This window comes from Cygnus olor, chromosome 2, assembly GCF_009769625.2.
Source record: "Cygnus olor isolate bCygOlo1 chromosome 2, bCygOlo1.pri.v2, whole genome shotgun sequence".
NCBI classification, from domain to species: Eukaryota; Metazoa; Chordata; class Aves; order Anseriformes; family Anatidae; genus Cygnus; species Cygnus olor.
This window is the reverse complement of record NC_049170.1, coordinates 92,547,948-92,573,830: the sequence shown is the minus strand read 5'-3', so window position 1 is coordinate 92,573,830 and position 25,883 is coordinate 92,547,948. Positions and strand designations below refer to the sequence as shown.

Here is a 25,883-nt window from a genome sequence, read left to right as displayed (position 1 = left end):
GCTCTGGGGAGGCTGTCCTCAGAGAGCAGCATCCTCTCCCAGGTCCCCTTCACCCTTGGGGCAGTCTCCCACGGGAACCTGCCAAACAGTTTCCACAATGAGCTACTGTACCCTCTATTTTTATTTGCTCTTACCATTCTCCCATTTTTGCTTGAAGTATTTGTTCATTTCAGGCAACAGATCTGAAATTTTATGTTTACAAAACAATAAACAAATATATATATTTTCTCAATCAAAGTCAATTCAGAGGCATCTGACTAAGCTGAAATAAAAATTAATGGAGTAGCAATGATTAATGATTATTGACTGTAATAATGCAAATTATTTGCAATTTTAAATTTTAATTTGTAAATAAAGATCCATGGCTAGGTCTGAAAACGTGGCTGGAAAATAAGTCAAGACAGGTTACAAAAAAAAAAAAAAAGAACCCTCCCAACTCAGCATCTCAAAAGTTTTGCTTGCTACCTGTCAACATCTGTGTCACATTTCAGCAGGCCTAGTCTCACCTCCTTTACAACTCACAGTACTGCCAAATTTAAACATTCTGTAATCATGTTTTTAAGCCCCAAATCATGAGTCTGTGAGATGTCCAATTACTGCTCCTTTCCTTTTATTCATAAAAGACAAGTACGAAGGAGAATATTGTTTTTATTACTCCTACCTGCTACCTGCTATGCTAAGAGAAGCTGAATGAGTTTGACAGGTAAAAATATAAATGATGAACTCCCAAATTAAAAAGCTATCAGAATTAAATTCACATATGTTTGTGAAAGCCTGGACAAGTTCCAGAAACTGACAGCATTTTGCTTTTCTTTGACATGTATAGTATGCTCAAAAAGCCTCCATTAAAATGCCATGTAATTAACTTAGGATACAAGGGATAAAATTGTGAAGAGAACAACAAAGATAATTTGTCATCATGATTTTCATTAAAAAACCCACAGTATTACAGGAATTAATTTCAGCAGTACTTTGTCCTGATTACTGCCTGTCAGCTAGTATGTGGGAACCCAACAGGATATTTGAATGGGGAACGTTTGCAGAATCTCATCCTACATCTGCAGTACAAAAGTAAATGGTTTATCTACTTTGACTGTAATTCATCATCTATATTTTAATATTGCAAAAATGGAAAACTTTGCTCCCATTTTAACTTCTCCTAACACCATTATTTTCCAGCAAATATTACTTTGATAACAGTTCTTCTGGACACATGTTGTAGACTTTGTCTTGGACACAGAGAAAGGTCAATGGACATCAAAATCCCAAGAGCCATTAATTTGTTACTTTTGTTCTCCAGACCTAGTGGTTGCTGAATAGCATCCTATCCCACATGCATGCAAACCTCAATTGCCATGGAAAAGAGAACCAGATCTGACTTCAGACTCTGAATTTTCCAGCCACCTATACAGCACTTAGGCCTTCACATTTTTATTTTTTCAAAAGATTCGTCTTGTCAAGCAGACCGCTTTGGAGTCTGCACTACATTTTAATGTAATGACTAAACACTAATTCACTAACACATTAAAGTGGCACTTGAGAATGTGGCAGTATCACTTTAAGTAACCTCTTAGTCAACTGATGCCTCTCCTGGTATCCTATGTTTCCACACATAGTTGATGAATAAAATTATTTGAATTAATCTGTGCCTGTACTATTACTTCAGATAGTATTTCTTGCAGGATGAGCAAAGGATGCATGGCTTAGAGAAGGGAAACTTGTAATGAAATGTATGATCAAAATTTCAGTTTCTATGACATTTTTCCTTCAAGTTTCCTAAAAGTATTTTATAAACAATTCTACCTTAACTGAAGAGTGTCACTGTGGAATAAAGATGACATTATGGGAATTACTTTGGGAATTTTTGGCTAAGGCAATGCAGCAATAGAATGCCACACATGGGCAAGTTGTGTTGGTTCAATGATTTTTCTATCAATTCACAGCTTCCCTAAGAGCTGTCCCTGTATGCTACAGGAACAGGGTTCAAATCTGCATCATTTACATCATCTGTCATAATCACACTATGAGACGACATGTTTAGCTGTTAGGAAATGCTTAGAGAAGTGAGGTTAAGATGATGGCTTGGCTGCCTTATTTAGACAAGAAAATCTTCTGAATATCCAATACATTAAACTATTAATTAAATAACAAAATCTATCACATCTCTCTTCTCTGTTTTTTTTTCTTCTTCCCAGTTTCCTGATCCTTCTATAATTGCATGTTTCCATTTTACCAATATGTTGATCTCTTTTCTCCTCTTTGCTGCTCCTGTACTTGCTTTTTCCTGCTCCTCTTCACTCTTCAATAATGCCTCCTATCCTAGTTCTACATTAACACTGTCATTCAACCCCAGTTTCTCCTTTTATTCCCAACCTGCTTACTTCTGTTTATGCTATTCTGTTTCATGGAGCATATATGCACGAGAGGAAACTAACAGCTGTCTCACTCTCCAGTACTCTGTGTAAGGAAACTTTGTGCCAGAGGTTTCACAACCCAGTCTACAGCAATGCCCCATTCACCAAGTGACCTGGAAGTGAAGGAACATCATTTGCCTTGAATGTCCCCCAAGCTACAGAGCTATTCTAATTGGAAACTAATCTACGAGTGGCATGCATGATAGTGCCTCCTCTGTAAGTAGTAAGGCTTGCTCTTTCTCCAAACTCTGGATGTGTAAAACAAGTTATGCTGGACCAAGATTCACAAAAAGTGTTCCCCCCCATCCCCTCCCAGTGCTAGGCTTGCCTTTTAAATTATTAAAGCTACTGATCAGAGTTACTACCATTGCACGAGGCCTGGGGTTTCTGAATACAATGATATCACAGGCGTGAAAGCATTTCTTTTCTGCCACAATAGAGCCATAGAATGGGACCTAAAATAACAAGTAGAAAATCTAGAGACAGAACATTGGATTTTTCTCTTTGATTTTTCTTCCTTAGATGTGAAACCCTTTAAAAAGGCCAGTCTATAGGCAACCTCTTATTTAACTAGTATTATGGAAATTGTATCCACTCAACATGGAAACATATTGAGTGGTAATGGCTATTTTATTTCAATGAGCTATTTTTTTTCTCCAATCAATAGGCATAGCTCCCAGATATTGACTATAATCCATATTCTTGAAAATATCAACAGTTACTGCTAGAAGACCAAATAGCTGCTTGTAACGGAAAACATACACATTAGGAGAGAGGAGTTATTCAAAATTACATGCCTTCTGCAATACAGAAAATCTATTACTACACACAAAATAACAAGCTACTTTGTGTTTCCCATCAGAGCACCAAGATAGTCCATGACTGATTAACCAACCAGAGCACAAACAGAGCTGTGGATTTGATGTACCAAAGTGCCACCATTGATATCCCTACATTTCCTGCACAAATGTCTGGCATAAATGAACCAGTACAAGAGAAAGGTGGTTGGATGATGCTTACTTACATTTAGAAACTATCCTTTATTTATGAAATATTAGCCACTGTCACAGGGCCTGTACAAGGACAGTATTTCTGTGCCTAGTGCTTACTGCTCAGTTGGCTCTAAAATTTTAGGTAACATCTGACACAGGAGCTTACATGGAAATCGGGCCATCTGAATATGACCCTCTCCCCAAGGCCAGACAAGTGGATAGGTTATAAGGATAATGCAGTGGCCAAGCATGCCCCAAAAGATGTTGAATTCATAAAGAACTGCGAGAAGGACTTCCACCAAATTCATCTTCAATTTTCAGTATAGCCAAACCAGTTCTGCAGGTGGGGCAACACCATGGCTACTGGGACACAGCTTGTTGAAATTACCTTAATCACGGCTTCTGCCAATCATTCATCTTCCCTTATGGATACTGCTGAAAACAGTAAAAGATCTTTGAAATCCCATCCTTGGAAAAGGCACGGAGAGGACTTTCACACCACCCTTTTGAAACAAATCTGTCTTCCAAGACTCTAGGTTTTAATAAATCTAAGCAATTTCTCTTCACTATGTAAAACTAGGGCAACAGAAAAAATTACAGCAATGTGATGAAATACATTTAAACACATGGTAATTAACGAAAACTACGAATTTCCTAGTGCAATGCTGCCTCTGTACAACTCCACTGAAAACCTATGATACTTTCCACTGGCTTCAGTGGGAACTGCTCATGTAAATAAAATGTGATCCTGGTGCATCTGGATAAAACTGCCCTTGCTGCCTTCGTGCTGACAGATTTCTCAGCACCCAAGTCATTTGTGCAATACGGAGGCTTTGTTGCCTCTGCGGAAACCTGGGAGCAACTTTTTTTCTTTTGTTTTGTTTTGTATTTTTGTTTCTCCTAGCAATCAGTGTGATTTCAGGAATTAAAGTGCACGGTCTAGAGGAACAGTGATGTGCTGTTCCATAAATCTTATGGTGATTCGGAAAGCAGGGTACAACTCTGAAATACATAGGAAAGCAAGGAAACTGCAAAATATAGCTGCTTGCACTGATGTCACTGCTACTAGAATTTGACAATTCTTTTCTTTAACTGAAAAAACAATATATGTATAATTTACATTTATTTTGTACAATTCAAATTGTACAAAAATGTACAATTACAATATGTATAACTTTCCCAACACAGACTGTAATTAAATTATGCTTTAGGCATAAGGCTAATGTAAGCCACATTTTGGAGTTAACAAAAGACAGGGTTTTCTAGAGTTAACCACCTTCACTATGGCACAACCTGATACATTATTTTTCTGTCTCCTAGATATATTTTCTTTTTTTTCCTTTATTTGTTTATTTTTCTTCTCACCATGTAGTCCACATGGTTCAGTTCAAAAACACCTCTGTTCTGGCTTAAAACACCAGTCCAATAAACACTTCTATATTTATCTCTCAACAGGAAATATTTGTCTTTTAAAATGTGTACCAATGCTTTGAACCATCACTGAACTGACTGTGAAGGTATTCAAAGCTTGTCTAAACCTGAGATCAGGCTGGGTCCTACTGCTTTACACTAGGCAAAAGCTCCTGATGAAACACAAACAGTACTCAGATAATTAGGAAAAGTATAATGAAATAATAAATATAGAGTATTTACACCCCTGACTATATGTATATGTGTGTTATTTATATATATATATATATGTACATGCACTATAGATGCACACATCCACACTCCATGTGCATATATGTGTACACATCGTTTTATTGTGATTGACTTCATGATTAACTTACCTAATCACACATTTTTCGAATTGAACTTGAGATATCTCCACTGTCTTAAGACTTGACAGTGAACTGTAACTTTTCTTTCTCTCAGAAGAACAGGTAGATAATTTAGAATCCTTATTTCACTTGACAGTGATCACTTGGAGTAAAAAAGTAAATCCTCAAGGCTTATTTGTATGCTTTGTACAGTAATTATGAGAATGAGAATAGCAATTTGCTCTAAGTTTTGGAGTCAATTCAGGCTGATAACATCTGAAATCAGGAAGGCAGAACTGACTTATACAGCCAACGTACACCAATGGATAAAAATCACCCTGTGTCTGACTTTAAAAAAAGATATGCTAAACCTATGCTGCCTACAGCAGGCAATATCCACTGTCAAGAACGCAAAGCTGAATTAAGCACCATGCCCTGCCTCTGAAGGGAGACAAGGCAAGGGTTTGATCTATGAAAGGAAGAAGGAAAACTACTTGCCAAGAATATGTAGAAATATGCACCTTTGATGCCTGACACAGATTTTAAAGTAGTTCACCCATAAGGGCTCAGTCCAACCAACAGGTCTCCTGAGCTCCTAGAACTGGTGGGGACAGAAGAGTGAGATAGAAAAGACTGGTTTTGAAAGCTGAGTGAGGGTGCTGGAGGACTACCTTACACTACACCCTAACAGCATCTTAACCATTGCACCGGATCTCTGAGAACATCCATGTGTGTTTGGGTGACTCATGTTCAGTATTTATGTGATTGACCAAACTCTCCAGGCAATTCAGAAAGAGCTTTCTTACCTGATGTCCATGCACATTTTGTGAGCATACAAGGAGCATGGAGGACCAGAGGTGACATATTCTGCTGTACTCATGGGTTCACAGAACGAGAGATTTGGGCCAGACACTCATATTGTCCTAGAACAGTCCATGAAGCAATTCACAGGGTAACACAGCTTCCTGTAGATTCAGGAGTTACAATTTATGGAGCACAATCAAGGAAACTGAGTCCTGAACGGGGTTGCTGCAATGCTGACCTGAACACCAATACACAAGCAGGACTGAGCAGTACAGACACTCATCCTACAGCTTAGCTAACTGGGTTCCTCTAAGTAGAGCACGAGTCCATAAATCTCACCACAAAAGATGTGTTCAGCATGGAATTAAGTGGCTGACAAAGAGGTGAATACAAACACCCGATGGAGCAGCCAGTGCATCTACACTGAGCTATCTGTGGGCCAGCACCATCTCCTCTCAGAGGCTGTATTAGCAACCGTGATGGAATTCCTTGCTCCAGAAACACCCACTAGATATGCCAGTTCAAAATATATTTAAGCAAACATTACATAGAGATACACCCTTACGACATTAATGTAGGGTGGGTTTTTCAATGGTATGCCTTGGCATTTCACAGTGCTATTTACCCACTTTCCCAAAAGAAGAATAACAATAACTTAAAGAACAAAGTGATTTTCCTAAAGGTATGGTGATCATGCAGGATAGCAAATATAAAATTTAGACACAGAATAACTGCTTAGAGTGTCTCCTAACTGGCCTAAATTGCAGCCCTCCTCATATCTAATATCTTGGATACAGAAGACGGATAAGGGACAGAAATGAAGATCATAAAATACTGAAATGACTATTCAATTCCTATTCTCTGGCAGAAATTGTGATGTTGGTTATTACTGGCCTTTCATGCTTCAGCAAATGTCTTTACAATATCACTTCTGACTTGACTGATATGCTTCTGAAATAGTTTCTTAAATCCACTGATACTTCCACTACCAACGTATGATGAAGTTCCCTTCAGAGTTCCTACTGTTTATATTAACCAGTTTTCTTTCTTAATGTTTTCTTCTCTTTTGTGGTTAAGGTTTAGAAGTGCTACTCTCTGCATATATGAAAAAGCACAAGGTTCCATACATCCTTCCTCTCAGTGATTTTATCCACTGAGATATTCACTGATACAATTCTATTTAAGAAGCCAGTAAGATTTATTAATTCTCATAAGTGACTTCCAAGCTCAGAAACTGCATTTCTGCCTCTCCACTTCTTTTGTTAATCCTACTAATATAGGGTATTGTCTTCTACTGGTAGAGAATTAAAATAGTGATCTTGTGGATGGTACACTTTACAGAAGACAATGGATTTTGTTTATTATTATTGTGACAGTGGTGTGACAGCCCAGAGAACAAAAAGAGATTAATCAACCCTATTCAACAACTGTGTTCCTCCTCAGGTATCCAGGCTCTCTTATCTCCTCCATATACTTAACTTTTCTTCTGAAGGAATCATCAGGGATTTCCTAGCAAATTACCAAACTGCACTCTCTAAATTCCCTGGGCCTTTCCATAGCTGAGATTATGGAGCATTATTTATCTGCTGCCAGGTTAAGCTCTGCGAGCTGCTGAGAGTATCTCTTAATCAACTTTTATGTTCAAAACTGGTTGACTTAGAGACTTCTATACTCCAAAGCAAACTTTTGTCTCCTGTGTAGCAAAGGTTTGACAAATCCTCATTGGTATCTATTTACTTGAATAAAGTAACAATCAATTAATGTGAAATAAATAAATAAACCTTAAAACCCTACTATAGGCCAGTTTTAGATTTTAGAAGGAATAGGTAAATGCAGTTTAGTTACCAGTTAGCAAGCAAGAAAAGAATTGCACATGAGCTTATATATTGTTGCATGCTTAGCATAACACCTGTATGCAAGTCTTCCTGACACAACCATGCTACAGCCACTTCTGCTGTTTTCTTTTGCACAAAAAGCATTCAAGACTCAGGGAATTGTCAGCATTCACTTCGCATACAACAGCTGCTGTTGCACATTGGTTCAATAACATTACTTCTCCCTGTCTTCCTTGCTCTTCCCTTAGCTGCACCAGTGGAGGGGTCCTGTGAACATGATAAAATGCTTGAGGCAAAATCAGCCAGTTTATTTTAAGTGGTTTGAACTGTGGGTCTGAACTGGCCTGGCTGAGTTTGCAAGTTGCAGGATAAGGAGCAAGCAGACCAGTGACTCCCTAGCAAAATCACAGGGGCAGTGCTCCCAGCTGGTGGGTGGTAATGGCAGTAGAAAGCAGGAATGTCTTTAAGCAGAGCAGCTGGATCCTAGAAGATGCCATCCCACTGCAGCTGCCTCGATGTTCATTAGGTGTGGGAAAGACCAACCCTAAAATGATATAGATATGACAGGGAAAGCTTCTGTAAATAGCTGCAAAAAGTTACAAGATATAACTTCTATCTATCTGATATAAGCTACACTTTGAAAAAAAAAAAAGACAGTAAAAAAGCAAACTCTTGTATCAAAACCAAAAACTTCTTATACCTAATCCTCAGATAAACAAACTACATTTTCCGTGGTGTAGTTCATCAGCTTAGACTTTTTCCTAGCTTTTGGCATTAAGAAACCTTTCTAATATCAAAAGCTAAATCCATCCCTAGATGTTGCTCCTGTACTGGCAAAGTTTTCAGCAGAGATTTATTTCAGAGAAAATAACAGTACTAGTACACAACCTAAAGTGCCTATATGTACAGTTCGTAAGCTAAAGCATGAAGCAAACAGCACGTCTTAAAATCCAATGGTAGTTTGATGGACATTTTTTTTCTAGCTGTACAGCTAACTGAAGCAGTTCCCTTGCCTAGGATGCTCAGTTGTACTGGTGCAAGGATTTGGGAACTACACTGCAAACCAGAGCACATTGTTCTGCTTTATAAAGGAACTTGAGAGGAAGAAGAAAGGAGATGGGTAATTTTCCAGGGCTGCTAAACCAGTTCAGTCCTACAAAAACCTGTACCAGCACAATGGGATGAGAAGAGGCAGAGATAGGTGAAAGGCTGTGGGCAGTGGTAGGAGCTACTTACAGTCAACTTTGCCACAAAGAACAATACCCATTGAAGTCTAAATTGGTGCTAGGCATGAGTTCTGCATCCCACTCAGAACCACCAACTAGAATTGATTAATTTACATCAATACTCATATACACATATTAAAAATGTTAAATATTAAACATAATTAAGTATTAATATTATAAGCCTTAATTTAATATTCATTAAAACTGTAATCAAGTAAAACTAATATTCATGTACATATAATGTATTTGTATTTCAACATCTTTAAAGAACTTCACCTAAAGATATAATAGGAATTCTTATGGAGGGAAACAGTCCCTTATGATTCAATGTGATTTGCCTGTTGCATTTGGAAGGAACAGTGGGATGGCAACATCAATATGTATTTTCCTCTCATTCTATTGGATACACCATAAAGCTTTCAGAATATTTTAAAGCCTCACAACAAAAACTCTATGGGAAGCAAAAAAAAAAAAAAATCTGAAAAGTCACAGAAGTCTACTTTTTAAGGCCTACCTATGACCCTCCCCACAACCATTAGCACAAAAACTGCACTTATCTTACAGATATGGAAAATGGACTTACGAGCAAGAGCTGCCAGAACACACATCTAATGAAGATAAAGTACAGCAGAATATCAGCTAGTAAACTTCTCGGGATTACTCATGCAAGACATCATCCTGTTGCGTAAACACACAAACGTCAGTGCCAGACGAAAGACAAGTCAACCTAACATCGAATTAAAGCTTCTGGTCTTCTTACTGAGAGCCACAGGTGTTTCTCCCCCTGCTCGGTGCTACACCAGAGCTCAGGGCAGAGGGTCAGAATGAGAGCTCCTGGATTTTCCTAGGTGGCACCACAGTGTGGATTTATGGAATAAAATATATGGCACCACTTCTGAAGGTGTGTGGGGCATATGAGGACATAAGGGTCAGGAGAGGAACTGAGGAAGACTGCCCCAAAGGCCAGCCCCAGCAAAGGAGACACAGTACCGTTAACAATGAGGCTCTGAAGAACAGTCTGTCTCCCCATCAGCATAATGTGTACCATACAGGCAGTGACAGCAGCTGTAAGGTTTTAAGTGTGATCATTTAAAGACACCCAAGTCAGATACATGAAGGTCCTACAGGCTTGAAACTTGTTGCTTCTCCCAACTGCTTTGGTAAGCTCAATAAAAGACAATGCCCCTCCCCTACAAAGCAACTTCTCTTATTTCACGCTCATATAAAATTAAAAACATCAGTTTGAAGCCAAGACAAATCTTTTTACATATGAAAAGAAAAAAACTACACACAAACTAATTCAAAATATTGAATTGTACATGTTTTCCAGCAGATGTGAATATGAGAAAAATCTTCTTATTATTTTCCAGAGCAAAACATAAATTAGCTGTGTAGCTGCATTTAATTCTTTAAGCAAAGCTGCAAGACTGGATCTCTGGATCTCACTTTTAAAGAGATAAATACGAAATTCTGGGAGGGCTAAAAGCTGTAGAAAGCTGCCATTAGATTGTACAACACTGATCTAGCTTTATTTTAAAAAGAAGTGATTGGACATACAGGCGCAACAGACTGAAATACCGTCTTTTATCACTCAGTGGGCAGTATTTAAGAATAGTGCAGAAAAAGGGATGTTCCAGCCAACATGACGTTTGGACAAAGATTTTAACAACAGAAACAATACCTGAAACATTAGCCGGCACTAGTATCTATGAGAAAGCACTGTGGAAGTCTTTTTAGCTATTATTATTAAAATAATAGTTTAACAAAGAAGTTTTATATTTTCTTTCCTTTTGTTCCCAAGTATTTAATAAAAAACACAGTTCTAGAAGATATCTTATTGTCCTCCTGGACTCTGATTTCTCATGCAGAATGAGTGTATTAAGGTTTTAATATTAAATAGTTTACTCACAGCACTTTCATTCAGACTCACGTGCTAGTTTTCCTCCTTCACAAACAGGTAATTTTTGATGCATGGCTGGAGAGCCAATCCACAAAGTTGTCTTCTGAGCACAACAGCTGAACGCAACACACAATCACGGAATTATTCCTCTCGATGTACTCACAGGAACGAATCGGTAACACTCTGCACATTGTTCTGAGCATAATGGGAAATGCCATCCAAGCTAGCAAGGGTGGAAAAACCTTTTTCCTGATTGGCTGCTCATCCCAAACTGCCTGGCAAAGGTTTGAAATATGCAATGCGGGGAAGTGATATTCTGTGGCATTCATTCAATTTACCTGCACTGCACTCCAGGGAGCCATGCTATTAAACAACAGCTCCAGCGGGTCAATAAAGTTAACTTAATTAAATTGCTTTCCCTCCCACTCCTCCAACTAGCAAGATTTAGGGCACAGGGACACAGCACTGCTTGTAAATAAAAGAATGATTTAGCTAATCATTTGATGAAGAAAGACATATTTTTGTCAATAATTCTATGCACAAAGCAAAGAGCTACTTTAAATTAAAACAATCACGTAGGAATAGGGAAGAGACAATACCTACTAATGAACAGCCATTAATATTTTTCAAGCTGTGTCAATTAAATCCACTACTTAAAAGTTAAATCTTAGAGACTGCACTTTTTGCTCCATAAAACTGAAATTACAATTGCTTCAGTGTAACGTTATAAAACATACCATCATTATTACAGGCATAATGAATTCTTAATTTGCTGGGGACTGATCAAATCTCTTTCTGGTCATTTTGCTATGTACACTGTCACTGTCTCTCAAGAGTCATCTTCTAGGAGTCCCTAGTCTGTTCTTTTCTATGGCAGTCCACAAAAAATATCACCAATAACTAAGGCTAAGAAACATTACAGTTGAGACAATGTTTGCAGATTATTGCAACCTCATCATACTTTCAAATCCTCAGTCTGAAACCTCTAAGGCTGTTTGTCTATTTGATGCTGGATGTTTTGAAAAGCTACAATTAAACTGGTGCAGCTGTTTCCCAAATTGATATTTAGGTATTTTTATTCGTTTTTTTTTCCTCGGGAACTCCACTACTTGCTTACTCAGAATACAGACTTGAGTTTTGGCAGGGGTTGTGCTGATATTGTGTGTGCACCCTCTGCTCCCTCTCTTGTTTCCAGCTTTGCACCAGATCTCACTTAGCATGCACACACTCAGCAAAGGCATGCTAAGCATTGGCAGCTAGACTCTCTAAAGATTTCTTTTGCGCTGCTTATCCCCTCTGAGCTTTTGCTTGTAAGTAAACGGGGATTTTTTGTTTCTTTTCCTCGAGTCTCTTTACTGTTTCCTAGGAATAGCAAGATCTTGGAGCTGGTCTGAGTTCCTATAAGCAAGCAAAGAGAGAGGGATGTTTGAAAAGGCACGTAGGCACAGTTTAATTTAGGATGTATGAAAATACACAACAGGTCAGCAAAACATCCCTTTATGCCCTCACAGCCAGTTCTCACACTACAGGCAGTCTTAACAAAATGGGGTCTCAGGCTGTCATTTCCTCCTATGGTTCAAACCCTCCTCTACTTTTCGGTTCGCTACTCTTTGTTCTACTCAGACCCATCCATCTAGTGGAAGTGGAAGGTCTTCGATCCCAAACCAGTGAAATCACAGGGCTGAGTAGCCTTATGATAGAGTCCTTTCTCTATTTTCATACCGGCTATTTTGCCTCCCGTATCTTCACAACACAAGCCGGAATGGCAGCAGCCTTCCTGCCCAGCCTTGCAGAAAGAAGCACATGAAGAGCATTGCTTGTGCAGAGTTGAATGTCACTCCGTAAGAACTCCTACTGAATACCATAAGACAAAACTAAGATTAAATATATTATTCACTGTCATGATGGGTGTCAAAATTCAGTTGGAGTGAGCAGCCATTTGACTATTGCATATTCCAGGATACGTCACTTCATCTACCCCTTGTCGAAGTCACAAGTCCACAGGTGAAACATGCATATACAAAGACAAACATTAAAAAAAATGGGCTGAGAAATTCAATATAAAACTAAAAATCACCTGTCTAGAGGAACTATCTGTCAAAGAGACTGAACTCATGTAAGCTAATACCCCAATGAGGGGGAATGGCTGATGAGGACGCTGAGCAGAGCCAGGAGGTCTGGTGTGACTGCCCTTCCCTCTCCTCGCATGACCTTGCGGCGCCCAGGGGTGATGCACTTGACCTCCAGGAGGGGAGGCTGATACTCAGCTACTCCCTCTGCACCCTCCTGCCGTGGAGCTCAGCCTCAGAAAAAGACAGCTCTATTCACAGCATCCAGAGGTGCCAGGAAGGAGAGGGAGAACTCTCTTGTAGGACAAGGGTGACCTTCTGCATAGGACTGAATACACTGAATAGGACCTTCATGGGAGTAGAATAGAGAAGACAAGGGAAGTTTCTATTATAAAACAAATAGCATTGAAGTCCTCTCTCTCTCTCTCTCCTCCTCTCAAAATTCCTTACAGCACCATAAAATAATTCAGTATTATACTCAGTATATTTACATATTTTCTTTTCCTCTTATCCACCAATTCCCCAAGCCCGATGAAGCTGATAAGCCAGGAGAGAGATGGTCTGCACTTTTATTGCAATATGTAATGCTCAGCAAATTGTAGGAAAATGACAACCGTTAGCAAAATAATAAATAATAATAATAAAACAAAAAACTAGGAAAGCTACAACCATTAGCAAAACAATAATAGTAATACAAAAACAAAACAAAACAAAAACAAACAACCACCAAAACCCACAGGAACATATTTTACTTAGGATAATTAAATGGCTTGGTTCCCTGCTAATGAACTGCACTTATGGCTCTTTGCCCATTTGTACCCTGACGAGACAGGCAAAGAATGTGTCTGTTGTTAACTTTTAGCTGGTTATTAGTACTGCAATACAAAAATAATATCCATGTTGAGCTACATATGGCTGCATTTAGCCAAACTTGCTCTTAAGCTAGACTATGTCGCCATGTCGTATCGATGTGGGAATCATAGTTCGGAAGCAGGACTCCTCCTTAAAAAGTCACGAAACACTCGCTCTCTGTCCCAAATTCCTTGGGCTGTCAGGAATTTGCAGCCCTTTGCCAGAGTCATTCGCTGAGGGCAGGGCCCCAGGGCTGCTGCTGGAGGCAGGGTGTCACAGACATACACCACAACCCCAGGGATCCCAGCTGCAATGGTTTCTTCTATTTTTAATTATGTAGGTGGTGCAGCACTAGCCTGCTCTGCAGGCAAAGGACTGAGATGTGCAGAGTGACCCTACAGACCCTGGCTCTCCTCAGCCAGGCTTCTGCACTACCGATACGGGCTGCTTCTCAGCATCCACAATTTCTGTGGATCTACTAAATCAGGAAAATGACTGCCTTCAGCTGACAATGGAGAGAAACAGACACCTCCAAAGGCCCATTCAGACCTTAAAAGGACCAGGGTGATTCAATATCTTGCCCGCCCACTATTCCTTCTTTACTAACTGGAAAAGGAGCCTGAGGTGATGCGCTCTCTTAAGTTAGGTGTTTTAGTTACATGCCAGAAGTTAGAAAGATGTGGGCCCATGGGATCTTTATCAAAGGAGAGACTGGGGATGAGAGGTGAATGTGGCACCTGACAGCCCAGCAGGACGTGTCCTCCCATCTCTTGTGTCATCCCAAGGACCCTCTGCAAATAGTCCCTTGTCCTGCACCATGGCTCAGCAGTTACACTTGCTTGACCAGCAGGTATGGGGAGTGCTTGACCCCAGCGCCCAGATACTACCTGCTTGCAGCAGAAACCCTGGCCTGGGGACACAGTCACATTGCTGTGGAGAAAGGCAGAGCTGTGGTGCAGCCTCCCACAGCTGCAGGTGGATGATGCCACCCATGGGTTCACCACTGAGTGCCAGCAGCAACGATGCTCACATTTACTCTGGCACCAAGTCTCCAAAGAGAAAGAAAACCCCCAAATACAACGTTAGCACACCTGAACTGAATTTCTGCCTTTTTGTGTCAAGGGCCACTGCCACTGTTTTTTCATCTCCATTCAGAGGCTCCCTAGAACTGAATCTCTCATTCAGCTGTCCCCTCTGCTGTCCCCAAAGACAGGCTACTGTGACCCTTCATTTCTATTCATGCACTCACCTGCAAAGCTCTGAATTGGGAAAGACAGGTGTCACAGGTGCTCAGCATCTCTCATGGCCAAGATCTTTATTTGCTCTACCTGTCAGCTCTGTCAATGAGTGCTCTGTCAGACTGTGGGCAAGCACGCTTCTGCCAATATCAAAAGAATATCTATTTATTCAGCAGTGTTTTACACTGAGCAAGGTATGCTGTGGAGAAAGAAGACTGTTATCAGCACCATTTGTCTACGTAATTGCACTTGTTACCCGGACAGTTTCTGGGTCAGAGACAAACATTTTTTTTTATTTATAGTCTTTCTACATTCATCTGAATTTTCCTGTGCCTTTTCCCATAACAGAGATTACAATGCCATTTGGCTTCATACTGCAGAAAGTCTGCTAGAAATCTGAGAAAAATATCCAAACATAAATCCATTACACTTGATTGAACAGAATTTTACATTAAGGAGCTGCAGATGCACCTGACATTCAAAATTCATTTCTAGGAAAAAACAGAGACCATGCTTTATTTAGCTTGCTTTTTTTTTTTTTTTTCCTTCATACTGTGTAACTTGTATTTCTAGGAAAATGCACTAAATTCTGCTAATGTATGGAATTACATATGAGGAAGATGAAGGTTTACACATTTTCAAGGTTAGCTTTCAATTAGCTCTCCAGTAGCAGTGCTATGAAACAGGGCTCAAATGCAGTTGTCTGGATGCTACCTTCTCTTCAAAAAGTGAAACAAAAATATTGATGTCCCCCTTATATCTCAGTGTCCATATAGTCTGGTTCTGGAATTCCCTAAATATTTTTTTTTCTTTATGACAGTAATCCTGTTTATTTTCACAAAAATAGTAGATAATATTTTGCCTTTTTGTTATGCCTATTAGAATAAACAAACCAACATCTATGTGTAACACACTTGTTGCCTTAGGGAAGCTACTATTTCAATTCTTTAATGCCTCAAGGGTTTGCAAATAGTCATGCAAAGTAGAGCTGTTTGCTTCAATTTCTATTGTCCTGCAGGCAGCCTCGATAGAAATTCATGCATTGCTTTTTATTACAAGAATAAAATTGGCTCAAAATGTTTTTCTTTTTAATTAGATGCATTTTTTTCAGATTAAATATGTAATTTTAGTTTAAAACAGGATTATTTAAAGTTAAACATTAATTTTTAATAATGTACTGCCAAACTTCTTAAATTCCATAAATTGATTTGTGAATAGCACACAGTATTCAAATATTTCATATTTGTTGGTAAAGATTTACTGAACATTAAACCACTGAGCTGGGAGAATTTGAATGACTGGAGAAAACAGCCTCTGACTGAGTGTCAAGTCCTAGTTTGACAGCTGTAGTTTCCTCTGCAGGTGCAGAGAAGATATTTCCTTAATTTTATTCACTGCTCAATAGCTAGTCCATGCAAAACTATCTCTTGAGAGATGATAAAAGCAGAAAAGTTATTTTCTGGTGTAGTTAAAGCTTCATGGCAGAGGCTGAAATCTACTAATTCTAAAATCTTGCATGACACAGTACACAGAGAAACACACGTTCTCTTTACCCAGTACAAAGAATGGTAATTTTGACTAATATATTAGTTTAACATAATAAATAAAACAAATATATGTGTAGTAAAAGTGAAATGTCATTAATTGGTTTCTAATATAACAAAATTCAAAATTAGGAATCATATCAGGAACTTTAATATAATTTTCTAACAATAGCTTAATATAGCACCACCTTTCCAAACAGAAGTAGCTAATGTAAACAAAATCATAGTCAAAATAATTCAGTACATGATATTCTCACAACAGTGGTGTGGGACTGACTACAGTGACCAAGGACTTCTCCCCCGCTGCTGTTTTGACAGTGGGAACTATGTTGTCAATCAAGAGCACTATAAGCAATGAGAATACAAAGTAAACGGAAATTAACCAATCCTACTGGGTTACTAGGTACTTCCCAGTCTAGATTATCCAAGCAAGCGAGGTCAATCACTGTATTATCTACTGCTGTACTGTGGCAGAAAATCAAAACGCTTTAATGACACCAACTGAGAGGAACCAACCCTTTTCCAGGAAACTAATTAAAAAGTAAATACGCAAAGAAAAGACCAAGTGATGATTTCAGTGATGTTCCTTGCTTGCTTTTTTCCCGTGGTAAGGCCATCAAATAGTACCTTGGATTCTTTTCAAAAAGCCAGAGCAGACAGAGCTCTTCAAATCTATTGCAGACATTTTCTTTCAGTTTACTAATAATTTCGGTGGCCCTCCTCTGACCCTCTCCAATTCCCAACATCCTTTCTTAAAGCAGGGGCACCAAAACACCATGTTCTAGTATCACTCTCCCTGCAGCCAACCTCACAATCAAAGCAACAATCCGCTTTCTATATAATCAATTTTCTCACTCAAGTTGCTTATTTGCTACGATTCCTGTTTTTATTCTCTCTCAAAGGTTAGGGCTCTTTAGAGCACAATTCCTCTTTCTCTCAACAAAACTTCTATTCTTAGCCTTAAATTCTGTATTTTGCTTCATGCAGCTGGCCTGAGGTTACCCAAGCGACCCAGGTTGCTTGCTATAGTAAGGCAGCTGGACTTGTTCACATCATCTGCAAATTTCATTGACAGGAATATTCTGTCAGCTTCCAGGTTGTCTAAAAAAATGCTGAAAACATGTGTCTAACTGTGAGCATTGCTGAAACCCACTGCAAATGCCCCTCCCTCGCTTAGGACTCCTCATGCTGTTTATTTTTCTGTGATATGCTAGTTTAGCATGTGCTCTGTTGATATTGCGTAGGGTTTCTTTTTATCAGAACATGTGTAGGTCAAAGTAAACTCTCATGAATAATTTGCCTGGGAATACTATAGACCCAAAGCAGTTGAAAGGTACTGTAATCAGAGGTGAGGGACTGGAGTTCAAACACGACTTTGTAGGGGAGGGAATTGATCTTGGACCAAACAGATCCTAGGTCACTACTACAATTCTGAGCTACAAAGCACGACCACCACTGCTTTTACCTGTCCTCTGAACCTGCCTGTCCTACTTCTTTCATTCTGTAACATCTACCTGAAAACCAAATGTTGTTTGTTGGTTAAAATAGATCAATGTGACTAAACCCAAATTGAACCTCTTTCCACCGCCCTCCCATTTCAAAATGAAAACCTCCTTTTCCTCCATCCAGATGGACTCACTATTTACTATTTATTTCTTGGGTTGATGAAGTGATAAATCAAGTTTTGTGCACAGTGATGATATGCATAATGTCACACAGAGATTCAGTAATTCAGTTATTAGTCTTGGGTTCATAATATGCCAAACACCTCTCAAGCTTCCTTACAATCCGCTTTTTGTAATAAACAGGACAGAGCTCCAAAAACGCATCTTAGAGACAGATTGAAAAGAATTAAAACAGTTGGCTCTAGCCTGTCTTTCCTTTTAGTACAATCCAAGTGTAATGGCCAATAAAGTAAATAGGGAAACTGATACGTTATATACATCTCTGATCTATTACGGCCAGATAGGAAAGTGAAACACACAAAAGTGCAGATAATCAGAAGAGAGATCTCTCATAATAAATGAGGTATTCACTACTTCTACTTTATGGGAAGAGAGAAATGTAAGTTATGACACTGTTCCTTTCAGACCCCAAGTAAAGACTCAAAAGTTGGCTACCTGCTTATAGCCAAAATGCCTGAAAAGCAAGCAAGCCAGCAAACAATAGGAAACTGAAGCTGATTTTGCAACTGTAAAACTGCTGAAAATTGAGGAAAATCCTATTTCATCTGCTTGTGTAAAATGTGAAATTTCAGAAGTGCAATATACAGCTTTTAATGAAATTACATTTAATGTGTATAAGTAATATAAACCCAATGTTTCTTATTCCTGTATATTCACTAGTTTATGTGAACATTTATTAAATATTGCATATATTTACATCACTTTTTTTTATATATGAATTAATACCCTAAACATCTTTTATTTTGGAGACTGAAGGTAGCTAAATTTACTTAATTATGATATATGAGGTAATGAATGTATTGTCTCCATTTTTATCTCAGAAATATGCAGAGGCAAGAAGTAGTAATGTCCTAAAATTTCATTACCCATCATGCACAAGATGATCAAATATGACTGTCAGAGCTGAGCCAGCATGTAACAAGGCATTCAGTTTCATAAAATCCATCAGGTAAGCTGAAGAGGAATATATTCCAACAAGAGGTAAATAACATAATAATTACAGCAGCAATATGAAACTACAAAGAAAGATGAAGGAGTGTGGTAGTGACACGAGAACCTTCATTGCTGTTTTGGAGGAGCAGTCTCTGGGAACAGATTTTTTTATATATATAAGGTCCCCCACTTAAGAAACTAGGGTGACTGGACTGCATTGTTTAGAAACATTTTTGTGCTTGAAGATGTAGTTTCTTATATACCTTATTCTTACAAACAAGAAGTTTTGAGGTTCTCCTTCAACAAGTCCTGAAGAGAAAGCAGCTTTGTCTTCTGCTCCTCTTAATAAACACTAACGATACTCTTCTGCCTTCCAGAGCAAACTGTTCTTTTTCCTCTCTCATTTTCCTGATCCTACTAGACCTTGTAATAACAAAATTATTTCCTTTTACCATAGTGGGTATTCGCAGATGCTATTATTCCCAGCACTTTCAATTTTTTTCCAGCTTCCTTTCCTAAGTTTACTAAGGACTTCCAAATTGTTAAAAAACTTTTATTTTTACATGTCTGTAAGACTTCCACAATTTTTGAGAGATACTGTCGTGATATTTGCCTCAGAGTTTTCACCTTGGACTTCACTCAGATTGAGAGGGGTGATAACTTGTAGGTTACTTTAAAAAGCTTAAAAACGGTTGAAAAGGAGTTTCCTTTTTTTTCCTTTAGAACTGAAGCCATGGCTCAGAGCAGCTCCTCTTCCCATTTCCCAGTATAGTCACAAGACAGTCCAGAAAATCTAACAATAACGGGGAGAAGAACAAAGTTCAAAGATGCTTTTCAAGGCTTGAGTTTCCCATTTTACATCATTTTACCTTTGGGGTAGAATGGTATGATGTATCAAGCCTGCACAGACACGAGAAGGTTCTACAGCAGTCAAAGGTATACATTCAGGGGAATGCAGGGGAATTTGGGAAAGACAGTGTACAGTAGGAAGGAGAAAGAGCATCAGGTATTGCTGAGATATAGATAATAACTGCTACTATGTAAACAAGTTATATATATATATTTTTTTTTTTTTCTAGTATAACCTGCCATACCAGGTAAACTTCATTGTGTGAGGTACTGATTAGTGTTAGCCAGTTTCTGGTGAAGTACAAGTCTGAGGACTAAGTTGTCCAACTTTTCAAAGACTAAGACATGCAGGGGGAGCAGAGAAGACTAAATGGGCAAAGAAGGCATATGAGCAGAGTTATTGCTGGAATTATGCACTTGACTGGTTAGATCTGAAAATGATACAGTGGAATCCTAAGGTTTAGTACCAAGGACCCCAAGGCCTTGCAGAGCAAACGAATTGCAGAAGGAGCCATTACCAGAACTTCAGGTGAAGAAGCTCAAAGTGTCAAACACATGTTTCAAGGTTTTGGAAGAAGTTATTGTTGCTATCTTCTCTGTATGCAGCAATTTTTTGTTCTTAAAGTGAATAGGGTTTGCTCATTTTTTTTGTAACTTGAAGTAGCAGTATAATCTGAGGCACTGGAAAATTATATGCAAGATCTCTTTTTGGTATCCAATCAAACTGGCAACTTTAGGTTCCCATTTACTAAAATGAGTAACCTCTGGAAGCTTCCTAGAAGAAGAGCTCAACTGCAAAGGATAACCATTTTCTGACTCTGATGCCACACAGTTCTAGTGACAGAAATGAGGATATAACCATGTTCTACTACCAGGGAAAAGTGCTAAACCATCCAGAGTGACTATGGTCCCACTGGCACTACAAGTTGGAATAATTAGGTTATCCAGTACTTCATCTAACTATATCTGTAATATTGATAAGGTTTCATTCTATCTGGGAAACAGAAGACTAAGATCACTTTCATACCATAACATTATCACTCATTTTATTCACTTGGTGCAGAAAATGAGCATGGCCATCCATATACAAATAAAGAAACGAAATACAAGTCAGGAATACAGGGGAGAAAACAAAACTGAAAATGAAGAACTTACTTGTCCAGAAGACCAAGTGATATTTAAAAAGCCCTGCTGTTGTGATCAGTTTTGCAGTCACTCTGTGGTCTCAAGGAAGAAATCTAAAGATGTTGAGTATGTTCTGAAAAGAGGAATAATCAAGGACTTAGTAATTATTTTTTTCTATCATGTATTATAACAAAACTTTTCCAAAGTAATAGCTTTCTTTCTTTCTTTCCTTTTTTTTTTTTTTTTTTTTTTTTGTAATGGGGTTATTCATCCATAAAACAATCTTTGATCTCATCATTGAATCTGCAGAGTTATGGACTTCTACAAGATGAACTGCTCAGATCAGGCTACCTGGACTGCACAGTATAACCCAGGCACAAGAAATCAGAAAAACAATAAGAGTAATTATTTAACTTATTATAGCCACATTTCTAAGCGAAAATGAAAGAGACCTGTCTCCTTTCTGGTTTAATAAATCAATATGCTGAAGTAATGCCTTCTAAAACAGGTCCATAAGATCATGTCCCTAAATATCTTTCAAACAATTGGCAAATCTGGCTTTTGAACTAGCTCATGTACTTGGCCTTTTTATTTGTTATCTAATAGCTCAGGATATCCCTATGTACTCACAATATATTCTGCATTTCAAGTCTAGCTTCTTAGTTTCCAATCATCCATACCAGGCAGGACTGAGTAAAGGAGCTGTCTCACCTCCAGAAATCTGAGTGAAATTGTGAAACTGTGAGATGATCAGTGCTTCCATCTGCTCAGACTGTGATAGAGATGGGCACACTACTGTAGGGCAGAATAGCAGTTGCTCAGCTTTAAAAGGGCAACGTTGATTACAATTGGCAGAAAATGTTGGGAAGGCTCTAGTCAGGATGTTGGGCCCACACTGACAGTAGTCAAAGGAAATGAAATTCAGGGTAGGGAATCTGAAAACTCACTATATGTGTTCCATCTTCTTTCACTGGTGTCAATATCCTTTGCTACTGCATTGGGTTTATGTGACAAGGTTTTGTTAGCAGTGGGGCTGCAGGGATAGCCTCTGTGACATGAGGCCAGGGCCTGCTTCTGTGCCAGACAAAGCCAATTCCTGTCGGCCTGGCTGCTGGACCAAATGGATCAATGGACCTGCTACTGACCAAAGCTCAGCCCGTCAGCCTCCGTGACAACACATTTACGGAAGTGTAAAAAAAAATGTTGTGTGGCAACTGTGAGAGGGAGGATTGACAAAAACGTGTGAGAAACCGCCCCACAGACACCAAGGTCTGAGGAGTATGGGGAGGAGGTGCTGCAGGCACCAGGGCAGAGATTTCTCTGCAGCCCATGGAGAAGACCATGGTGAAGCAGGTGTTCCCCTGCAACCCACAGAGAGGATCACACGGGACCAGATATCCACACTGCAGTGTGTGGAAGACCCCACACTGGAGAAGGGAATGATGAGTGAAGCTGAGCCTAGAAAGAAGGGTGGTAGGGGGAAGGTGGTTTTAGTTAGTTAGTTTCTCACTATTCTACTCTATTTTTAATTGGCAGTAACTTAAATTAGTTTTCCTAGGTCTCTTATGACCATGAAGATAATTGTTAAGTGATCTCCCTGTCTTTACCGTGATGCACAAGCTTTTCCATCTGATTTCCTCCCCCTGTCCTGTTGAATGAGAGCGTGACAGGGTGAGTGCACGGCTGCTGGACAAGGTCAACCCACCAGAGCTCTAAAATAAAATAATGTTTCCATCTCTGTCACAGATTAGCAGGACTGAGACTGCAATGGGGAAAAAAAAATCCAAAGAAAACTCTGCCTAGAATGCAAGGGAATAAACAGAATTAGTAAGGAGCAGAACTCCTTCTCAGAAAAAGCCACGTTAACAGGGAATCTTCAAAACCCCATAGTTTCTCTACTGCAGTGCAGCCACATATTTGAAAACAAGATCTTGTGCTAACAAGCAAAAAGATTCATACTCCATGAAAGGAGAGTGCTGTAAACCTCATTTAAAATATCTTTGCTTGTGACATGGCACTGAGGTCTTCTTTAGCCCATAAAGGAATTTTTAACAATAATCACTGAAATATAACATAGCAAGTGTTTTAAAGTAAAATGAGACTGATTAACTTGCAGTAATAAATAATTCTGTCAGCAATTATTTTAGAAACAACTATTTTAAGTTCTTTTGCAGCTAGGTTTTAACAATCCTGAAGTGATTTATTTTATTCCAGACCCAGAACTCCATCCCATCACCCATTATGACAGTAATAGCACATCTCGGTTATGAAAAAAATTGAAGGTCTATGCATCTCTATCTGATACTTAAGACTATGGGAAGAAATCTCCATCAAGTTATTGTAGCAAAGGATTAAGACTTGGTTTAGATTCTTTTGTTTTTAGTCAGGATAACCCTTACAGTGGCAAAATTAGCAAAACTCTCTTAGATAATACTCATTGAATGAACTCTTCCCTGAATGAGTTTCCTGTTAAAATTAATGTTCTGTTAAAATTATCACCAACCTGCTAAACAGATGGGTTCTGTGGGAAACATTCACACTGCTTCACATGCTTATTGTGAGAAATCTCTAGAATAATAAAACCCAGAACAACACAAAATTGCCAGTAGAACTGAGCGAACATTAAATTCTACTAACAATCATCATGTTTATAGCCTAAAACTCTCTTGTAATTTAGCCTTGTTTTCATGGCTAAGTAACTAAGGTCTTATACCTGTACCCTGGGAAATCTATAAACACACAGAGAAATTAACTGTTGCTTAGGAAAGAGAGCTTGCAAATAGCTTCATGGAAATGTCACCTAAATCCTCACCAACTGTCAAAAAAGAAAATGGTGTATTAGGAAATATTAGGAAAAGAACAGAACACAGCAGAAGAAAACATGAAAATACTGCCATATAAATCCTTTGCCCACCTAACGGTTTGAATACTGAATAGAGTTCCAGTCATCTCATCTCAAAAAGGACAGGGTAGGAATAGAAAATACATGGTGACAGGATGATCAAAGGTATGTAGTGGCTTCTGTACTAGGAAAGAAAAAACAGCTTTAGGATTTTCATATTGGAAGAGGAACCACTGAGGGAAGGCATTGTGACAGAGCCTCATGAAATCAAGAACAGTACAGAGAAAGGGAATAAGAAAAGCTTTTTCACTGTCTTTCATAACTCAGGAAGCATGGTGATTCCAATAAAGTGAGCAGTTAGTGAGTTTAAAGCAAGCAAACAAACCCAAGAAAAGGATGTTTTCCACGCAGATCATAATTAAACAGTGGAACCCATTGCCATGGGATGCGGTAGATGGAGTTCAAAAAGCAATTGACTGAGGTGGTAAAGAAACATGGCCAATCTCTGTATTTTGCACAAAGAGGCGGAATGTAAACCTTCAGCTTAAGGAGCACTACACAGTGCTCTGGGATGACACCAAGGGAAGTTAATCTTTGGTCTCATTCAGATACAGCTCATGGTGATCTCTTACAACATGCAGATGTTAGAAAGCATACTGTGCCTTTAGGAAAAATGCAGGGAAGTTTTTGAGGGCAAAAATTCATAGTTTCCCTGTTTCTCCTGTGAAACTGCACACCCTATGGTAATCGGACCAAGTGAAGAATTGGTGTTTCTTTTCCTTTTTTTTTTTTTTTTTGGGGGTGGGGTGGGGGAGACACCTTACGAGTGCATCCACCATTTTGGAAACAAAAAAAAAAAAAGAAAAAAAACACAAATATAATGTTTACCTACAGACCCATGATAATCTTTTAGTGTTTTGGCACCTCACAAAAATGAGTAAATTAAAAAATGGCAACACTAGGTGAAATAGAAGATCTTTCTATCTAAGCTACAGCTCCATCCCATCTACAGCATTGGCTACGATACAAATTTTTGGCTGGCATGACATATTCAGCTTTCAGGATATTATAAACTTTGAAAAGCCATGCAAACCTTTTTCATCCCAGACACTGAATAAATATTATGAAAGAAAATGTTCTGGAAGAAAATCCTTCTCAGGCCCAAGTCCAGGTTCACATCCCAGCTATTGATATCACGCCAAGCTATGTCCCATCCATGTTGATTTTCATTGAAAAATAACATGGGCAGATAGCAGGAAGAGGCTGTGATATCAATCAAAGTTCAGTGGTCTGGGCCACCTAGACTTGGGGCACACCTAGCTTATGTGCAGCCTGCATGACCAGAAATCTAGTCAGTCAAGGCCAGTCAGAACATTTTCATCACGCTGCTATAAAAGCAGTGAATATAGCCTTCAATCTGATAGGAAGCATCAGCCATCCCATACAAGTTGCTGAGTGGTGGAGCTGGCAAGTCTTTCACTTGTAGCATGACATAGAGCAGGGTAAAGCTTTGTATGAAACAGCATCAGATGAAGGATGCAGAGATCAAGCAACTTTGCTTATTCACTAAAAGTAATCTCTATTTATCACCATGATAAACTGAAAGTGACAATTCCACACATTCTTATACATTTCTCTGGAAAATTCCTATCCGTCTCTCATGAATTTGCTTAAACAGTTAAGATGAAGATCACTATGTACACAAGCGAGACTGCTTTTTCTTTTTTCCTTTTCCTTCTCCTTTTCCTTTTCCTTTTCTTTTTCTTGGGAGGAAAGGGAGTATCATCATTTTCTTCTGTAAAATGGGAGTTTTTT

The 25,883-nt window shown here is 38.8% G+C and overlaps 1 protein-coding gene across 24 annotated transcripts in view; it reads right to left on the bottom strand.

Annotated features, from left to right (window-relative positions):
- LOC121065899 (poly(rC)-binding protein 3-like) overlaps window positions 1-25,883 on the bottom strand; it is a 514,190-nt gene that overhangs the window by 159,489 nt on the left and 328,818 nt on the right. For 21 of the 24 annotated variants that reach the window (XM_040549036.1, XM_040549032.1, XM_040549035.1 and 18 more), the window contains one exon: window positions 21,257-21,359. The exons of 2 other annotated variants lie outside the window; for them this stretch is intronic. The gene's annotated coding sequence lies outside the window, so the exon portion shown is untranslated. Of the gene's footprint in view, window positions 1-10,961; window positions 10,982-21,256; window positions 21,360-25,883 lie in introns of those variants that run through there. One more of the 24 variants, XM_040549046.1, reaches the window with a different exon arrangement.